Genomic DNA, 15364 nt, shown 5'->3' with positions numbered 1-15364 from the left:
GATGTCAAAGAGTTTCTCATATTCATGGAACCATGATAAAAGATGAAGACCACAACACATAGAGGACTTTCTTCTGTACACTGACAGCAAATTTGACCATTATCCTGTGGTAAGAAACATCAAATGTGCATTAGAACCTAGCAAGGAGCACTCCAAATCCCCTAAAGCAGAATGCAGGTACAGGCTGGAGGTGGGCAAGAAGCAAAAGAAGAAGAGAAGAAAAAAAAAAAAAGGTGTCTAACTTCCATAGACAACAGAAAGCCACCGAAGACTTTTAAAGCAACAATAAAACATGATCAGATCTGTGTTTCAGAAACTCAAGTCAGAAGTATGGACAAGCAGCTAATGGAAGAAAATCTGGAGGAAGACCAATGAAGAAGATTTAAAAGCAACTGCAGTAATGCTTCAGCACTAAATATTGACAACTACTTACTCAAACATAAATGAACCACAAAAAGAGGCACATAAAATAATGTAACTGTAATATGGGCTTCCAACCTAAGTTTCTAAACTCATCTCAAACATCAACTCAATAATCAGAAGCAATTACAGTAAAAGTGCAGCCAGGTACATTAGAAAAAAAGGAAAAAGAATGGCCATCAAATTTTTCCCTTAAAAGTACTTAAGAAATTTTTTTAAATTAATTTTTTCCCTTTTTTAAAAAGGTATTTCACAGTAAAACTACTATAACAGAGATTACCAAACCAAAATTTAGAACCACAGGGCAAGCACTGTGCAAAACTGCTGAGGACAATAAACAGGAAGAAGTTACCAAACAAAAAAAGGTTAGCAAAAAAAATAATAAAAAATAAAAAAAGACCATTTAACCCATTTCCTAATAATCCATTAAAAATTTTGTTACTCACATATAAAAACTACAGTTTTGAACTGATAAAAAATTCAACAAATTGGAGGTATGGGGATGTTCTTTAACTCCTCTCCCCACTAGCCACTGTCTTAATTTGAAAGAAATAGGTTAATACATAAGGACATATATATGATAATGATGGACTCTGGGTTCACAGATTAGGATTGAATTAATTTCATTTATTTTTCAAAGAAATCGCTCCTTTAATTCTTCTCTATTAGGTCATTCGATAAGCTATATTTTTGTATTTATACAAATATACTAGAAAAGCACTCATCTTTTAAGGAAATAACAATTCCTTGACTCCACATCCCCTCTAGTTATCACCCTGTTTTTTCCTCATCTTCAATTTACAGCAAACTCCTTGAAACCAACTCCCTTCCTACAGTTCTCTCTTAAAACTCACTCCAATAAAGTTTTCATGACCACCAAGAACTTGTTACAGTCACCAATGATTTTCATATTGCTACATCTAACAGTCACATCCTTGTCCTGGATCTAATAAGATCTGCCATAGCTGTTCACTTACTCCCTCCCTAAAACATTTACTTGGCTTCAGGAATACCATTCACTCTTAATTCCCCTCCTTCCTCATGGAATGCTTCTTAGTTTCCTTTGCTAGCTCTGGCTGTCCTTCTCTCTCTCTCTCTTTCCCTGTCAACATTACAGGACCCTAAAGCAAAATCTTTGGGCTTCTTCTACAGCCACACTCTCTCCCTAGATTATCTTAATCAGTTCTCAGGGTATTAAATACTATCTCCATGTCCATGACTTAAAATTTTTATCTCCAGGGGCTCCTGGGTGGCTCAGTCCGTTAAGAGTCCGACTCTTGATTTTGGCTCAGGTCATGGTCTCGTGGTTCACAGGTTCAAGCCCCACATCGGGCTCTGCATTGACAGTGTGGGGCCTGCTTGGGATTCTCTTTCTCCCTCTCTCTCTGCCCCTCTCTGCCTCCCACCCTCCTTCCCTCCCTCACTCCCTCCCTCTCTAAATAAATAAATAAATAAATAAATAAATAAATAAATATTTTTTATCTCCAGCCCAGACCTCTGCCCTGAACTGCAGACTCATGTATACCTTGTACCTTGTCTGGACAGTATCTCCACTTGGATTGCTAACTTAACATAACCAAAATTAAACTATTTCCCATCTGCTTCTCCTGAAGTCTTCACCAACTTGGCAAATGGCAGCTCCATTTTTTCCAGTTAGTCAGGAAAAAAACAATGAACAGACACATCCAATTCACCATCAAATTCTGTTGGCTTTGATTTCAAAACGTATACAGACTGTAAGCACTTCTCTCAATTCCTGCCTAAAATCGCTATCATCTCCCACTCTGGATTGCTGCTGGAGCCTGCTGAATGATCTCATTATACCCACCTTCAGACATTCTCTACATAACTGTTGAGAGGTCTATTTAAAAGAAGTCAAAACTCTTTAAATGCTTCCCACCTTCAGAGTAAAAGCCAAAGTCCTACTGGCCTACAAGGCCATATATCATCTATCATGCACACCTCTCCCAGCACCCGCTATGGCCCCCCACCTCATCTTTCACCAATCATCCCCCCCAATGCCTCCGCTGATCTACTTGCCACTCCTCAAACAAGACAAGCATGCTTCAGACACGAGACATCTGCACTTGCTTCATCTTCCTCAACTACTCTCTCCCCTAATAGCGGCACAGATTAGATCATCACAATCTCACTTCTTCCATGTTTCTGCTCAAATACCATTCATCACTGCAGCCTTCTCTAACCATCTTACATAAAATAGCAGCATCCTGGGGCGCCTTGATGGCTCAGTCGGTTAAGCCTCCCACTCTTGATTTCAGCTTAGGTCATGATCTCAGTTTGTGGGATCGAGCCCCATGTCAGGCTCTGTGCTAACAGTATGGAGCTTGCTTGGGATTCTCTCTCCCCATCTCCCCCGCTCACCTCCCCCTCAAATAAATAAATAAACATTAAAAAAAATTTTTAATTAAAAAAAAAAAACAGCAGCATCCTCCTTACATGGTCTCTCTGCCTTATTCTGCTTTGCTTTTCTCCACAGTAGTATAATAGCTGACATATTACATATACACTTGTTTATTTTCTGTATCTTGTCATTAGAATGAAAGTTGCACAAGGGCAGAAAAGGCATTTTCTTCACTGCACTATTATTACCAAGTGCTCAGTGGGTATTTCTTGAATGGATGGATGGCATGAATCAGGAAAATCTAGACTGGTCTCAAAGATTGGGTTGAGCAAATTTACACTGTGGAACTTCTCAAGTCTTGGGAAAATGTTGACTGCAAAAGTGACTATGAAATGAAGAAAATAAACCCTAGAAAAAAATTTAAAATAAGAATAAAAGGAAGAATAAGGAAAAAAAATGGCCATCTCTGCCTCCCCACTCTCTGTAAAGAAATATTACCAGGCTATGTTTCCTATAACCTGGTCTATCAACTCAGATCAAAGTGTCACCAGACCCATCCTACACTTAAACAGCTGTTACGAATAGTTCCTGCTTTTCTAAACTATGGTTGTCAGAGAAAAGTGTAACTGCCAACCATAACACTGTCTGCCAAGACATAATGGTCAGTGAAAGCTCTCAAATTTCCCCAAAGCACTCAGGCTGCAACCAAATATCTTTAATATGATGACAACAACAATTCAAAGTACCTTCTGGTGTCTGCCTATCTTAGTTGTCCCTAGTATATTCACTAGGGGGTCAGTCATCAAAGACTGTGTTATCTTGATATGGTGGGGAGAAGGGTATGGGGGAGGAAGGAAGGGGGGAAGGGAGAGAAGGAAACAGAGAGAAAAGGAGGAGAGGGAGAGAGAGAGAGGGAATGAATGAGAATTAATTCAAAGAAACATGACCTACATTTATTTTTTTGTATTTTACAGAGATGTAGATTGCCAGGGAATAAAAAGCATCTACTAAGCTACAAAGGTATCACCATTACAGAAGGACCAAAACCCTGAGACATCCAGCATTCCTTAGCTAAAGAGCTGTCTTGCATTTCCCATCCCCACACACAGAACTGAAGATATAGGGCAGGAGGCCATGCCAAATTGGACAGTTGGGAACAGTGATTGTGGAGAGGAGGGCAGTAACAACTAAAGTAAGGCAGGGAAGAGAAAAGTAATTAGCCATTTTTTTTCTCTTTTCCCCTTCCCATCGTACTTACCAAGTATAAAAACCAGCCAGATGAAAACTGGGAAGAAAAAGGCAGCAAGTTAAGAATAAGGATGCTTTGAAGCAAATAATAGCAGAAGAAATCAAGTACAAATTCCTTTCCTAAGTGGCTCTTTGAAAACCAATCATATGAAATGTTAGGAAATGACCAAGGAAATTTAAAACAAGCCCCCACACCTTAGATAACTATAAAACAGTACAAAGAGAACAAAGATTATTAATTATTTGGAATGATGATCCTGGAGCATTTTTAAGATCAACAATCCTCAAAGATGGTCCAACGATCAAACTGATCAACATGGAAAAGTAAACAGGTTAAAACTTCAGCTTTCATGAATCCAGTCTTTAAGAATCCTCTGGCTTCTCTGGGGCGCCTGGGTGGCTCAGTTGGTTGGGCGATCGACTTTGGCTCAGGTCATGATCTCGCAGTGAGTTGAGCCCTGTGTCAGCTCTGTGCTGACAGCTCAGAGCCTGGAGCCTACTTCAGATTCTGTGTCTCCCCCTCTCTCTACCCCTGCTCATGCTCTGTGTCTGTCTATCAATAACATACAAATGTTAAAAAAAATTTTTTAATAAAAATAAAAATCCTCTGGCTTCTCGAGGGGAAAGTAGGCAATGGGTATTGAGCAGGGCACTTGTTAGGATGAGAAAGAAAGAAAGAAAGAAAGAAAGAAAGAAAGAAAGAAAGAAAGAAAGAAAGAAAGAAAGAGAGAGAGAGAGAGAGAGAGAGAGAGAGAGAGAGAAAGAAAGAAAGAGAAAAGAAAAGAAAAGAAAAGAAAAGAAAAGAAAAGAAAAGAAAAGAAAAGAAAAGAAAAGAAAAGAAAAGAAAAGAAAATCCTCTGGCTTCTCAATGGTTTCAAATCTCAAAACAACCAATCAGAAGTCTTGAAAGTCAGAGGAGTAACTCTGGGGGCATGCAAAAAAAGCAATCAACTCAGCAGAGAAGATTTGTCAATCGACTTAAAAAGAAAGGAGGGTTCGGATTGGTTGCTCTCAATAGGCTGAGTCATGTCCCAGCATCAGCACCAGTAGCAGGCAGATGTTAAGCTAAAAGAAGCAGGAGACCATAGGATACTCTGAGAAAGTGTGGAAGGAAAAAGTGGGTAGCAAAGTAAAGACAACTTAGCTCTATATAACCGCTGGTCATCAGCGTATCACAGTGGGACACAACAACCAGAATTGTTTGTAGCCTGAAATGGCACTTTGTATTTACTTTTGTGCTAATACTTCCCTCTCCGTAACACTCCTCCCCCATCTGGCACTGATGGGTCTCCCTGCTCCTCCCTGGCAGTTGTCACTTTCTAGAGCTCCTCTTCCTCCATCCATTCTTTGATGTGGGTGATTTGGTGTTTCCCACCCCCACTTCAGTCTCCTGCCCTCTTCCTGTATTAGTTCATCCTGTATTAGTTCCTGCCTTCTACTCAGTCCCTGCCCTTGAAAAGCACACAATCCAGTGGGGGAGGTAGATGTGTCACTAGATTAGATGCAAATACATCACAGTCAATGCCATAAAAGAAATATGACAAAGTGTTTGAAGCACATACTCATCTGTCATTACCCTACTGCATATCTTCCAAATCAACACTCCAGCTTCCTACTCTCTTGTAAATCAGTTACTAAGTCCTGTATCTTTCCATAAAATCCCCTGATCTCCAAATCCACTTTGCAGTTCAGGCTTTATTTCTCATATGACCTATTGCAACCACTTCCTATCAGAAACACAATTCAATATATTTCCACACCACCACATCAGCCAACTCCCTAAAAGACAAACCCTATCATCCCCTTACTTTGAAACATCTAATATCATTCCAATGCCTACGAGATAAAGTTCGAATCCTTAGCACAAAAAATAAGATAATACACTTCTCAAACACACCATTTTAAAAGTAGACAGACTAAGCTCTAGTTCCACTGCTTACTAGCTGTGTTACCTTTGGCAGGTCACTTTACCTCTCTAAGCTTCCTCATTTGCAAAGTGAGGATATGAAGAACCTACCTCTTACAGTTGTTACGGGAATCAAGAAAGCAACTCCAAGCCAAGTACCACAACAGTACCCAGCATTCAACCAATGTTAACTATTACCCTGGGATATCTCATCTATCTAGCATGTCTCACTCCCCAAAGGACGCAGATAACCGAAGTTTTACTCTCATATATTTTACAATGATTAACAAACAGTAAGAGTTAAATCAGAAATGACCTTCTGGTTAACCATGACCTAACAGAAACTTCATTTAACCAAAATACGCTTTCCTAAAATTTTTGCTTTGTCAAAATTTACTATAACTTATTTAGAAACAAGTACCCATTTACAAAAAACAAAACAAAATAAAAAACTAGCTTTGTTTTGTTTCCTATAAGTTCAGGAAGAAAAAAAAGCTGCAACTTACCAACAGAAACTCACTTAGAGATTTTTAAGAATGTGATTCTCTATAGCATTAAACCACATAAACTAAATTCGATCTCAACTGCATATATAATTTTCTAAAGATATACACATGTAACAAAACAAACTCAAGAAGCTTAAAAAAATACAAGTGTGCATCAGATGATGGAGTGACATTCATTCTCAGACTTCACAATCAAAAGATGAAATCACGAAAATTTTTTGTAAGTCAGTGATTTTTAATAATTTTCAAAACTGCTGGGACGCCTGGGTGGCTCAGTCGGTTGGGCATACGATTTCGGCTCAGGTCATGATCTCGCAATTTGTGAGTTTGAGCCCCACATCGGACTCTGTGCTGACAGCTCAGAGCCTGGAGCCTGCTTCGGATTCTGTGTCTCGCCCTCTCTCTGCCCCTCCCATGTTCTTGCTCTGTCTCTCTATAATAAATAAATGTCAAAAAAAATTTTTTTAATAATAATAATTTTAAAAACTGCCAAATTCACAATAACAAAACAGATCAGAAACATTTTAGGAGATTCATATTTATGATGTTAAGTGATAATGAAAATCGGTAAAAAGATTCCAATAAACTTATGGGCAAAGGACAAACAATTCATACACTTGATCTTAGCCAAAAGGCCGAGAAGCGATTCAAACAATTCATACAAAGGAGAAAGTAAAACCAGAAAAATACTGCATTTGCTTTTCTATTGTGAATAGTTATGTTAGGCAGTAGACAGATGTTAGGCAGTAGATAGTCTTACACCTATTTAAAAAAAAAAAAAAACTTTTAAAACAAAAACCTATAAAAGTATGACAAAACTGGTCAACTAAACAGCAAGAGGCAATGTAAATCAATTAAAAAAAAAAAAAAAACCTTTCACGGCACTTGGGTGGCTCAGTCTCTTAAGCATCTGACTTTGGCTCAGGTCATTATCTCAGGGTTTGTGAGTTCGAGCCCCATGTTGGGCTCCATGCTGATAGTGCTTCATGTTGACAGTGTAGGGCCTGCTTGGGATTCTCTCTCTCCCTCTCTCTCTGCCTCTCCCCCATCTTCTCTCTTTCTTTCTCTCTCTCTCAAAATAAATAAACTTTTAAAAAGTAAAAATAATAAATAAATAAATCTTTCAGAAATAAATTTGGCAATATTTTCCAAAAGTGACAAAAACTTTCAGACCCTCTGACCTTGTAATTCCCCCTCCTGGGTCTTTAGCCTAAAGGAAAGAAGCAAAACATAGCACAGCTATATGATAACTGTTTTACTTGCAAAGCAAGAAATAACTTGGATGTCCAACTATTATAAATAAGTAACTCAATTCACTGCAACATTGTAAAATTTAAATGTGCAAAAATTATAGCAAAAATAAAACATTAAATATGAAAGCAATATTAAACATTACGCTTTGATTATAGTATAAAATCACATATATACGGTGAAAAATAAAAAATAAACGTTTATTTTTTTTATTTCTTTCATCATTAAGTTGTTTGTAAAATAAAAATCCTATTGGAATTGATCAGGCCCACTACAGTAAGTACACATTTCAGAAGCATAAAACCACAAGCATCAATTTTTTTCCCAAAAAACCTATCACATAGACAAGTAATCAGATAGGCTCTTCTCACATACAGACTAGCCACACATGTAATTTTAGCCATGCTATTAGCCATCTGTAACCTTACTATATTAAAATCTCATTTTACCATCAAAACGTAACTGTATGAGGGATCTCCATATGGTGAGCAGAAGCCACTTGTTATGGGGCATCTGGAGAGAGAGCCCCAAGCACTGAGGTTAAAAACTATCCAGCCAAGCAGAGTAGTGAAGGTTAGGTTTCTCCCCTATCCCCAAATGAATTATCATGTTTCTCACCACTCAAGGGCTCTAAGTTTCTAAGAGTGGCAGCTAAGCATTCAAGGAGGGAGAAAATATAAGCCGATTTGTTCTCCTTCTGAAAAATTGGCAGCTTCCTCATTTTCCCCCTAAAGCACCATGAAAGAATGAAAAATACACAAGCATGAGGTCTGAAGATGTGGGGTCCCAGTGACTCTAAACAACCTAAATAAGACACTTGCCCTTTCAAGCATCAGTTAATGGGTAAAATTTTTTAAGCTAAACCGAATAATTCGTTAATTCTTTCAAGTTCAACATTCTATTAATAGACCCCCTTTACTAATACATGTCTACGCCTCTCAAAACCTTCCACTCAAAATTGCAGAATAATTATTAAGACTTATCATTAGGAAACTGAGAGCAAAGGTAAAATACACAAATAGTCAAAAGGCTTGAATTGTATCCCAGCTCTGTCCCTTTCTACCTGCAAGACCTGGGGCAAATCACTTTGCCTCAAAATAAACTCTTAAAATCAAAGAAGCAGGAATCCTTACTGGCCATGCCTTTTTTAGTCTTGCATTATAAAATGTACTGTTTTTTTGCTGTCATCACTAGGATTTCATTCCCAATCAGCAACAATTTTGACTGTCTTCATGGAAATTTAAAGGTACCTTATGCATTCATCTTTTCCATGTTTTCCGATATTGAAAGAGATCATTCACAAAGTCTGCCTATCTTAAACTTACATTTAAGATCAAGAGCATTCCTCAAAAATGTAATCAATAAATCGTTTTTGAGTACCTGTGCCACATAACAGTAAATGTTAGCATTGAAGGAACCCAAAGGTCTGATGGAGACAGACATATAAACAAATCATTACTAACTGACAGATGCTAAACGAAGAATGCATGATGTAGTACTGGATCAGTCAAGACAAGGGGGATAAGATTTCTGGACCATTTTCAGAGGTGATGTTTTCGGTAGATCTTGAAGAGCAAATTGTTTACTAAGTAGAGAAGAAGTCTCAATAGAGAGAACAGTGTAAAACCACAAAGGAAGATGTCATCTTCAGAGAACTCTTAAGTAGTGTCTGTATGGAGAGGAGAGCAAAATGGCAGAAATGAAATTAGAAACGTTCACAAGTTATCAGAAATCTCAAAGGACTTGGACTTTTATCAAATACAGATTATGTACAGTCACTGACGGACTTTTACACGGGGAATCAAAGTCCCCTTCTATTTAGCATACAAAGGAGTTGAGTTGGCAACAAACAAAAAAATGCAGGTCTCAATATGGAAATATAGAATAAATGGTTGTTGTTTTAAATGAAAAGTGTCTGCTCTCAGGATGGCTTCTAGCGGTTTCTTACCATGAAGTTTCTTTACACGGAAGTAAAAGAATATGAATTATGGCTAAAAGGTTCTTAAGAAAGTGTGTTTTGCCTAAAGAGAATACTAAAGAAAATAACCAAATAACACTAAAGAGCTTTAATAAATCTCAAGAGGCAAACCATAATAATGTCTGAGAAGACTAAGTACAGGCAAAACATTCAAGAATGTTTAAATCTTTATCTTATACTGATTGCAGATAAAACCAAGTTTTGTGCAGGAGGAGGGTATCTTAAATTCCTTTTGGTTAAAGAGCTGTCCCCACCAAAATCTTTAGTCTACAAGAGGATTTTTTTTTTTTTGTGACTGGCAAAATTAGTTCCATTATATTTTAATTCTCAGGAGAAAAAGAGAAAAGGAATGCTTTTTCAAATGACAATTCTGAAAGGACTGAAGCTCAATTCAGCTCACCAATGAGAGTGAAATATCCACATTTCAATCTGTGACCACGAAGAGTCCCTGCCTCAGTAATTGCCACACGGCTAAGGCCTAGTGCTGGAACAGCAAGCCTAATTGGCTGGGTAGCCTACAAAGATGAATTTGCAATTATTGAAATTCAAACTCAAGCTTAGCCACTAACGACTACCTCAAAGGAGTCATTCTTCCTTTTACTTTGATAAAAAAAAAAAATAGGTACATAAAAAAATATACATATATATATGCATATGTATGTATAAAAACAGCAGATGTCAAAAGGAGAGAGAAGCAGCATCTGAACCCATGGCAATGGTGTGGTGCATCAAAGTTTGATCTAAGGATGTGTTTTAAGGTGTGTCTTTGTTTTGGCCCAGCAATTAAAAAAACAAACAACAACAACAAAAAAAAACCCCAACAGTCATTCGGGGCACCCGGGTACTTTCCCCCTGTCAACCCTCGCAAGCATCCTGGCTCTGAAATCACTGGGTAACTTGGCCTCGCCCTGATTTCTCCTAAGAGAAAGGCGCACCCCCAGCGCCTGAGGCCCCCTGCGCGCCTGTCACAGCCCGCGGGGTGGGGGGCGTCCGGCCTCTAGCCTCCACGCTCGCCCCTCCTCAGGCGGCTTGCGGGGACCTCGAGACGATGCCGGGAGGGCGGGAGGCCTGAGAGCGTCACAGCCTCACCCTAGGTGCCTGGGCCCGAGACCCGCCGCGCCCCCCGCCCAGGGCTGTCGCAGACGCCCGCCCCGCCCCGACTCCGGTCCCGGCTCCCGCCCGACCCTGACTCTCACCGTGCGGAGGTCACGCTGCCTCCCCGGCCGCGGCCCGGCTGCGGGTCGCCCAGTGACCTACGGGCCAAGAACCGCAGGTGAGGCGAGGGACCGCCCGTCACATCCCCGCCGGCCGCGCAGCCAAACCTGCAGCAGCCAGCATCGCGTCCGCGGCCTGAGGGAGCGCCTGACTCGAGAGACACCGCGCCCCCTCCCTTGGCCGGCACCCGCCTGGACTCCGCCCTCCAGGGCCCGCGCACCGCGCGCGCGCAGTCCCGCCCCCCGGGCCCTGCGTGCGCAGGCGCGAGCCTCAAGGGGCCAGGCCCCGCCTTCAGATCCGCCCCCGCCGCCCGACTCCGGCCTCAGCCCACCCCTAGCCCCGCCTCCACCCCGCGCCAGAAATCCCCAGGCTCCGCCTTCACTTCGGGACCGCCCCTCTCCACTGACCTTGCTTTTCTGCACCCTGACTCAGGTGTCCGCTGGACTGAACCCGTGATGCCAGCCCTGCAGCTGACCGCTTTAGCCGGGGCCTCGGACTAACATTTGCTGCTTGACCGCGGTCAGACCTGTCAACTCCACTTCCTGACCATGAGAAGTTAGTAGTCTGAGCTTTGGGACTGACATGGGCTCCGCTCCCACCTTTCAGCGGTGTGGACGCTTCCAGCATTTGTGTCCATCCCGATTCCCTGCCCTCCCATGCTCTGGCGCATGCCTGAACCATACACCCAACCTACCACACCAAAACAGGGGATCTTGCTGAGGCTGAGCGGAAGGAAGGGGCAACCCCAAGTGCTGAGATTTGCGGCATCTCCATGGCACAATCTGGGTTCCTTTTGCCAGGAACCGCCTTAGAATTCCCATCACCCACAGGCCTGTTCCTTTCCTTTCTCAGCAGCTGGGCCTGCCTTGAATATCCTGGAGGTCTCCGAGGTCTGGCTGAGTGTTAAAGTCCTGCAAGCTGCACATATGTGACAAATAGACTAGCAGCTCACTGAAATCCTCGTGGGCCAACACTTACCAACAGCTCGACTGCAATAAATAACATTTAAGGAGAATTCTAATGTTTATTGATTGCTTTTAAAATATAATATACATAGGGAAAAACTATAAATATATATCCCTTAAGTATCTTAAAGTTCTGTAACTCCTTTCATCTCTACTTTTTCTCATGGTCAGAACTGTCCAACATTTTAATTAGCTCTGGATTTTTTTCCTCCAGACTTAGACATTATCATTAGTTTTATACAGTAAACATTTTTTTATAATTACATGTTTACCATTTTTCTTTCTTATTATTTATTGCATTTCATATTTGCTTGGGGATTATACTCCATTTTCTGGAGGTACATCCTTTAGAAGTTATTTTAGTGAAGTCTGCTAATGGTAAATTCTATTAATTTTTTTAGTATGAAACATTGCATTTTATTCTTGAATTAACATGAAGCTAGGGGTAAAATTTAGTATGAGAATCCCCTTCTCCCTTAAATGTTTGATGTTCTACTGTATTCTAGCTTTTGCTGTTGCTGCTGATAATTTTTGTATTGATTTCTTGTTATTTTGGGTAAAGTATACACTCTGGATGTTTTAAGATAACTTTGATTTTAACATTCTATAGTTGTATTATTATGTGGCTTACAATGGATTTCATTTTATCTATATTGTGCAGGGTCGCCTGAGTGGCTCAGTCAGTTAAGCATCCAACTCTTGATTTCAGCTCAGGTCATGATCTCACACTTGGTGAGATCGAGCCTCACATCAGGCCCTGTGCTGACAGTGCAGAGCCTGCTTGAGATTCTCTCTCCTTCTCTCTTCTCTTCCCCACTCGTGCTCTCTCTCTCTCAAAATAAATAAATGAAAGTAAAAAAAAAACCATTTATTACTTATATTGTGCAGTGTTTAATGTGCTTCCTGAAACTATAAGTGGAAGTCTATCATTTCTGGCGGAAAGGGGGGGAATTTTTAAATTCCATCGTTTCCTTGCTGATTTTGATGTGATATGATGTTGGGTCTGAGAGTAATTGGATAAGAAAGTAATCCTGAGACGTTTTCAGTGCAAAATGGTGGCTTTATTAAAGCACTGGGACAGGAACCGGGGGCAGAAAAAGCTGCATTACAAAAGTGAAGACTTAATTCTCTAATTTTTTTAATTCTCCAGGTGTTAAAGAGAACAGGCCATCCTCTTTTTTAGTAAGAAGTTTATACATCAAGTCTTGTCCAAGTAATGAAGTGGGACAAGATGGAAGGACTAGAAAAACATGAGTAACTGACTTCTATGTTTACAAGTTAAAGGCATTGTCTGGTGGCTTGTTTTAATTTCTCCTTCTATGCCAACAATTTTATGGTTAGACAAGTAGGGCCAGAGGGCTGAATAAGAACAGAGTAAGTGGCTCCTGTATCAATAACAAAATTGATAAATGAAATTTCCACATCCAGGGTAACCCAGGGCTCCCTTATCTTGATGTCAAAGGAAGCCAGACCAGGCCCTTCATGCCAGATCCTCTGCTCTGGTTCCTGCACTCTGGCAGGAAAGTGAGTTCCTGTCTTCCTCTCTCTCTCTCTCTGGAGATGAGGATAGTCTCTATTCCAATGTCCTTTTTTCTTACAGACAGGACATGGCCCTGGTGAAGAGCATATGTTTGGACATTCTTTGCTTCAATGTCTGATTTAGCCACACCATACCATGTTCTTTTGTCTGATACTGGCTTTTTCTTTGGCCCCTGGTTAGTCTGGTATTGTGGGGAATCTGTAATAGCAGCAGTCAATGTTTGAGCCTGTACTTTACCCCGCAATTTAACTCTCCAGTCCTTTTCCTACCTAAAGGCCATATCTATTGATAGACTCCAGTAGCTACCTCTAGTAGGCACTGGGTGGGGGGTTGAGGACGTAAAACCATTTTAGTCAGTTTTTAAAGATGTCAGGTGCCAACTGACTTATAAAATGTATGTTTAGTATAGTTGTTCCCTCAGGTGAGATTGGGTCCAGATTTGTATATTTACAGATGGCTTCTCTCAAACGACTTTGAAATAGAGCTGGATTCTCTTGTCAGCTCCTTGAGTAAGTTCATGAATTTTATCAAAGTTTACAGGTTTAGAGAATTTTTTTTTCATTCTTTCTATTAAACATGTTATCTTATGGTCTCATCTTTTCCCTTCCCTGTCTATCTTCTTGGTAATTCCATGGTCCTAAAAAAGCAAAGAAGCTCCATTACCAAGAAATAATCCTCCCTGACTCCCAGTGGTGTCCCATGCAGGATATGTCAGAGGTTCCTGGTTTCAAAGAGACCCAAGTGGTCTCTCCAATGAAATAACTATGATCAACACCCTGCCTTGTAGAAAGGGATGCCATCACTCCCCACTTCCCCATTGCATCCTAGGCTACAAATGGGTGCCAGTGAATGGGCCAAAATGCCATGCCGTGCCATGAAGAACTCATGTTTAACTCATGGTAAACACACAAAAAAAGTATTACAAGGGACAATTACCCAATTTTGTAATTTAAGTAGTTAGTAGGGGACATTGAAGAAAAAACAGTAAAGACAGAAATCTACCATAATCTAAGTAACCTTCTAATACATGTAGTTCTTATCACCGACTTCCTTGGAAACGGTCCCCGGTTGAGTAAGGTAACTAACTTCTAGCCAGGGTACTAACTTCCAGCCAAAAGGCACAGGTGGCAGATTGAACCTGAGCAATCAACATGAAAGTGTTCCAATAAGACCGTACTCCTTGAAAAGCCCCTGAAATGAAAGTAAAGGAAGAGAAGTACTCACCAAGTTTGCACCGAGGCTCAGAGTCCAGATGAGTAGACTTGAGCCCCACGTTGGAAACCAAAATGATGCGATTTGATGTTTGGGTACGAGAGCAAAAGGTCAAAAAGGAATTCTTGAAATGTTTTTGGTGCAAAATGTTTGTTTTATGAAAGCACTGGGACTGGACCCATGCAGAAAAAGCTGCATTATAAAGGTGAGGAGTGACTAATTATATGGGGTGTTTTAACTTATGGAGGGGGAAGGTGACATTAGGGCTCCTGGAAATTGAGTCTGTAGATTCCTGGAGGTCTGACTATTACTGTGTTTTTCTTGAAAATCATTAAGACAGTAACAGACTGATGGAGTTTCGTGTCCTGCATGACTGTGATCTTTATCAGTTGACCATTTGCTTTTCCTTTCTTTGTTCTCAGGCAATCATAAGTGCCTGGGGAATGTCACACATATCCCACTCTCACCTAGGGGGAGGGTAGGTATGTGGAGTGTCAGTCTGCCTTTTGCACTCAGCTTACCTTTTGTTATCTCCTCAATTTAAAATGCTGCCTTTGTCATATATTACCTTTTCAAATGCAATTGAGTCTATTTCTGGATTTTTAAATTCTGTTTTATTGATCTTTCTTCATATTAATGGACCATTACCAAAATGTTTTAAATATAAAAGCTAGCTCCAACTCTTTCCACGCTCCCTTGTTTTCAGAGGTTTTCTGACTAATTTTGCTCCTCTGTTCCTCAAATTTTACAATCCACTTATG

At 40.4% G+C, this 15364-nt stretch overlaps 1 protein-coding gene across 6 annotated transcripts in view; it reads right to left on the bottom strand.

Annotated features, from left to right (window-relative positions):
* The window catches only part of CCSER2 (coiled-coil serine rich protein 2), a 192344-nt gene extending 181239 nt beyond the window's left edge, over nt 1-11105 (bottom strand). For 2 of the 6 annotated variants that reach the window (XM_058696887.1, XM_058696888.1), the window contains exon 1: nt 10868-11099. The gene's annotated coding sequence lies outside the window, so the exon portion shown is untranslated. Of the gene's footprint in view, nt 1-10867 lie in introns of all 6 variants that reach the window. The other 4 variants (XR_009252355.1, XM_058696886.1, XM_058696889.1 and 1 more) reach the window with 4 other exon arrangements.
* Nucleotides 11106-15364: the final 4259 nt, after the last annotated feature.

The sequence above is a fragment of the Neofelis nebulosa genome, chromosome 13, assembly GCF_028018385.1.
Source record: "Neofelis nebulosa isolate mNeoNeb1 chromosome 13, mNeoNeb1.pri, whole genome shotgun sequence".
Taxonomy (NCBI): Eukaryota; Metazoa; Chordata; class Mammalia; order Carnivora; family Felidae; genus Neofelis; species Neofelis nebulosa.
Note: the sequence above shows the minus strand (reverse complement) of the source record. Positions and strands in the feature narration are given on the sequence as shown.